Here is a 5,735-nt window from a genome sequence, read left to right as displayed (position 1 = left end):
AACCCATGTTGAGGGGGGCAGGCTTCTGCATCGGGGAGTCCAATTCTCCCCTGCCCCTCCTCCTGCTCATGCACTCTCTCAAATAAATAAATAAAATATTAAAAAAAAAAAGAGAGAGAGAGAGATGCTGCCTTCCATAAAAACAGAGACTTGTCCTGCTTACTACTGAATTTCCCCAGGGGTGGGGTGGGGAATAGACCTAGCTTTCAGTAAATACTCAATAAATATTTGCTTAATGAATAACTATTATGTCTTCAGTAAATTTGAAAACTCGTTTTGTGGAATTAGTGGTGATTCTAAAATTGCAGCATGTGGTTATGAGAGATACAATAAAAGTCACATTTATGAGGGAAAAAACAGTACTTGATGCACCTTCTGCATCTCACACCTGATGTTAGTGTCCAACGGCGTGTCTCAGAAATACTTGCTGGAATTTAACTCAGTTAAGCAACTAAAATCTAATTTTCTGATTAGAAATTCACTAACACGGGTGAATCTACATCCTCCTAAATTAGAATTATGTTAGACTATTTTCCTAAGATAAAACATTTGGTATTTTGTTTTGTCTTACATTGTAGTTACGATATCACTTGTTGCTTTGTTTGAATGGCATCTTCTGTAACCGAGGGATTTTCTTGTTTGGTTGTTTTTAAAGATTTTGTTTGGGGGAGAGAGAGCATGAGCAGGGAGGTGGGGCAGGGGAAGAGGAACAAGCAGACTCCCCACTGAGTGAGAACCCCAAGATCATGACCTAAGCTGAAGTCAGACACTCAGCTGACTAAGCCACCCAGGCGCCCCTGTTTTGTTAAATTTTGGGTCACAGACCACTTAGATGAAAGGAATGGCATTTCTCTCCAGAAAAACAAAGATGTAATGATATACCCATAATTTTATATATAATTTCATGTACTCTCTAAGATAGGCCATGGCCAGACTTGCCAAACTATCTTGTATCTTCCGATGGAGGAGAAATGAATCATGTATATACGTGTAGCATAGCGAGAAATGGTTACTGTTGTAAAACGATGGTCCATAGAGTAAAGTTGGGCCTATGTGGAAAAAAAACAAAACAAAAAACCGGCAAGTCCAAGTCTCTGGGCTTTCTCCATCAGGGTGATTCCTCACTCTCCACTGAGTACCAAGACCTCCAAACTTGAGGAGCACCATGGGGAGGAACCTGAGAAGTATATGGAGGGTTGCCTTGACCAAGTGCGTATTATATTGCTTATTTCGTGGTGAGTAAAACTAAGGGGAAATAACCTCAATTGGATCCAATGATTCCTTGTTAGTCCTAAGCCCAGATCAACTGTTTGAGCCTAACCTAGTTCATTGGGCATACCTCAAGGGTTTGTCACGTTGATGTGATTTAATATAAGAGTAAGTGGAGACATGGTAATAATGAAAACTGAAATTGCCTATAAGAATTCTTGGTATCTGATGGCCTGTATATTTTTAGGAAATGACAATGGAAGGTTGAACTGTGGTTTAGAGTTTTGGCTCCTGGCTACCCCTTACTATCGGAAGGCTGACTGCTTCTGTGAACCTACCATGATAAATGAGGAATGGGCTTTTATGGGTACATGTTTGAAGTTAACGATTTTTGGTTAAAGAAGATTCTCATGACTATTCAGGGTAATTCTCTTTGGTCTTTCCCAGCCCTTGCTTAGACTGTACCTGCAATTGTACTGATGGTAAGGAACTGTGGACTATATGGAAGTAAATTCTAGGAGGATGGGAGATGTATAAGACACAAGTATTCTAGCCAAATAAGAACCAGAGCCTCTGATAGACCATCTTATATGGAAATTATAAATTTGTATCTGTTCCTGGATAGTTCAGTAGGACTAAAAACGAGTAGTGTATTGTCATGAAGAATCCCTTAAGTATGAGTTGCTGGGCTACTCATTAATCTATTCTTGGCATTTGAGATCCCTGCTCCTATTGCTGCTGATTAAGAAACCCATTTCATGCTCACTTCAACAGCACATATGCTAAAATTGGAGTGATACAGAGAAGATCAGCATGTCCCCTTCATAAGGATGACATTCAAATTGGTGACGTATTCCATACTTTTAAAAAAATTCATTTCACCACCATTGATATTAAGAGTGCGCTCTTACAATTGGAATTTCACCTCTTATTTTATCTTTAGGCAGAGGAAGTAATTAAAAGATTGATGGGCTTTAAAGGAGCAAGTATATGAAAATATTCTTAACCCATGGACATTTTTCTAACCAAAAACAGCCCAGTTAACAACTGACAATAACCAAAATGGAAGAGGATCTTAATTTCACTGGGACTTAAAAGACAACCACTAACATAAAAGAGTGGGCATGAGAATTTTTTGGATAGTTTGACATTAAATCTAGGTCTTCTGGTTTTGTTTTTTTTTTTTAATTTTGTTTTGTTTTGTTTTGTTTGTTTTTATTTTAGTTGTTGCTACCAGGGACGCCATGATATTGTACCACTCTGGCCCATCTAAGGGAATAGTAGATCCAAGAGAAACGGCAACAATCTTTCAACTTCAAAGTCATCTTTTTTCTAAAATAGCTCAAGTACAGCTCTTGCGTTTCAGCTTTAGTAAGCAAGGCATGGTACCAGGGAGGGACATGGAATGATCTAGACAAACAGAAGAGAGCAGTGATTTAAGTAGAGAAGGTACTTCCTAAGTAGTAGAATAGCTCAACTGGTCCTTCTTCCTAGTTCCTAGATATTAGTGAAAGCTTGTGAGACCCCAGACTGCTCCATATGGTGCTGGCCTGAGACCATGCATCGTGCCAAGAAGGTGAGTAGAAGTGATTGCAAAAGAGGAAGGAACAACGGCACCTGGGTGGCTCAGTTGGTTAAGTGTCCACCTTCAGCTGAGGTCATGATCTCGGGGTCCTGTGATCGAGCCCCATGTCAGGCTCCCTTGCTCAGTGGGGGCCTGCTTCTTCCTCTGCCAGCTGCTTCCCCTGCTTGTGCTCTCTCTCGCTCTCTCTCTCTCCCTGTCCAATAAATAAATAAAATCTTAAAAAAAAAAAAAAAGGAAAGAACAAAATGGGTAGCAGAGAGGACAAGGGCAGTATTGGTTATATTCTCTGACAAGCTTATTACAAGAGGTATGTAGCCCTACCAAAATCTGTCAAATGTCACCCAAGTGGTCAGACATGATCGAGCACGCTGATCACATTGGCCCTGAGCTATGCTTTTCATCACCATCCCGAGATGAATGACAACCGTGAATGCATCCATAGTGTTGAGCCCCACAAGTGAATATTGACAACAAATACTCAAGAAATGGCCTGGAGAGATTATACCAAATAACCACAACTCCATAAACTCAAAAGAGTGTATAGCGAACTCACCCCTATCCCCTTTACTAGTTAAAAGGAGGTTTGCTTATATGTAAGAAAAATCCCAAAGTAACTAGAAAGTCATCTGGTAATTGAACAGATAGAGGTTTATTTTTCTCACATAAATTGTACTGGGTTTTTTTTGGTCCTGGAATGGCTTGGTCTCTGTTCTACAAAATCATCAGGAAAACCATTCTTCCACATCACCATTCTGCCATCCCAAAGGTGGTAACCCTTGTCCTCAAGATCCTGGGCCATGCTCTGTAGCAACAAAGACTGGGGAATTGTCTTAGGCTGCTTAGGCTTTCAAATAAAATACCACAGACTGGGTAGCTTAAACAACAGAAGTTTATTTTCTCACAGTTCTGGAGGAGGGAAGTCTGGGATCAGGGTGCTGATTGACGGGTTCTGGTGATGGCTCTTTCTGACTTGCTGATGGTCATCTTCTCACTGCGTTCCCACAAGAGAGAGAGTGAGAGCAAGCTCTCTGCTGTCTCCTCGTATAAGGTCACTAATCCCATCTTGAAGGACCTCACCCTCATGACCTTCCAAAGATCCCACCTACAAGCATCATCATACTGGGGGTTAGAGCTTAAACATGAATTTCAGGGGACACATTCAGCTATAGCAGGATTGTAGTCCCTGATCTGGATGACCACAGTTTTAGGTAAAAATAATGATATAGAGAATGAAATATTGAGGAATATCCTATAGTGTGAGGAGCTGAAAAGGGAGCTATACTAATTCTGGAAGCACTGGTTTCCAAATACCAGATGGTTGAAGTCGTAACTGTTACAACTGTGTTGTATTCTAAGAGTCGTTCATCTAGTGTCAGTGGTTGCCCACCACGGGGATTAGTGAACTATGGCCTGTGGCCAAATATGGCACACTGCCTACTTCTGTAAAACTATTTTTATTGAAACGGAGTCATGCTCATGTGTTTGCTTATTGTCTATGGCTGCTTTCGTGCTATAGTAGCAGAGTTGAGTAGAGCAGCTAATACCATATGGCCCACAAAGCCAAGAGTACTATCTAGCTTTTTACAGAAAGGTTTGCCCCCCACATCTTTAAAGCACCCATAAACTCACTTTATGGGTTTGTGAACACTGAAATGGCAATGTACATATGGGGTTTATTGTGGAGTGGGGCTAAAATGTCGACCAACTTTTCAACATATATGTGATCTGAAAAAGTACATAAACTTTCTGTAAACCTTGAGGGAGAATCCTTGGTAAGGGATTCACTTACTTGAAGGAACATGTTGATGTGTCCATAAAATGACAACTACTGAGCAAATTGACCCAGGTTCAGAGTTCTTTAGATTAGTGCCATAAAAATAACTGTTACAAAATCGTCTAGTTAGAATGCCATTTGAAACATCAACAGAATTTGGACTTCATAAAGATATTTTACACCTTTGTAAAATTATTTGTAAATATTGACATTTTGAGATTATTAACTAAAGCTGCAAGAAAACTCATTAGCAACTTGAATTCTGTGAGCCTATTCAATTGCTTTTGGATCACTTCACCAGTTTGAGTATTCATTGAAAAAGAGATTATGATACCATAAAAATACTACTTTTCTTTATAGCTACAATTATTTTAAATCTTAACGGAGACTATGGCCAATCCTCATTCTTTTCCTTTTGTTTTTTTAATAAGATAAAGCTTTATTCAGTAGACTTTCTGCTTGAATTTAGATGGCTTCCTTTTCTATTAACCCAAGATTCATAAGGCTATTTTCTTCTTTAACAAGTAGATTAAACTATTGAAATGAGAGCTGCCAATACTTCCACTTCTTAGAAAATGCGTCTGATAGCTTGGTTATTTCAAAATAACATCACTTGGCTCTATCCTATAAAGGCATGTAGCATGATAGCCTTAAAGTTCAAGAAAGAAAGGTAACACAAAGTCAAGGTTCCATTTTTTAATTATATAAGCCTTATTAAATTTATTTTAGGCTGGCATGAAGAAAGGCATTAATGGGTCAGAAAGATTATACCTCTGCCTGCTAAGCATCTAAAGATCATTTACATAAAACTCACATTAAAATTTATCATTTCTGTGGATTGTAGGCCAATCTTTCATTTTTATACAACAATCTCTTAACACCTTGGATTTGCATATCTTACAAAAATATTTTTTAAAGTGGTTTCACATCTATTAATTCACAGCCACCCTGTGAGTATGGCAATTACGCTCTCTTTTTATGGATTAAAAATTTGAGGTTGAGAGAAGTTAGGTCTGTGATAGAAAAACCTGACTTGATTGAATCAAAATCTCCAGGTTTGTGCTCTTTTTCTAAACTACATTCTTATAAAAATGCCTCTGTTTTTATACACAAAAGAACAAAAGAATGCTTACATATTGAATGGACTGCACATATACTGCACAATAT

The 5,735-nt window shown here is 38.7% G+C and overlaps 1 non-coding gene across 1 annotated transcript; it reads left to right on the top strand.

Annotated features, from left to right (window-relative positions):
• Positions 1 to 1,967: 1,967 nt before the first annotated feature.
• On the top strand, positions 1,968 to 2,074 carry LOC123801180 (U6 spliceosomal RNA). The gene has a single exon (XR_006782138.2). It is a non-coding gene; the product is annotated as a U6 spliceosomal RNA (small nuclear RNA).
• The last annotated feature ends 3,661 nt before the right edge of the window (positions 2,075 to 5,735 follow it).

The sequence above is a fragment of the Ursus americanus genome, chromosome 10 (genome assembly GCF_024610735.1).
Source record: "Ursus americanus isolate L20-20 chromosome 10, mUrsAme1.1.p, whole genome shotgun sequence".
In the NCBI taxonomy this organism is placed as follows: domain Eukaryota; kingdom Metazoa; phylum Chordata; class Mammalia; order Carnivora; family Ursidae; genus Ursus; species Ursus americanus.
This window is presented reverse-complemented; position numbering and strand designations above follow the sequence as displayed.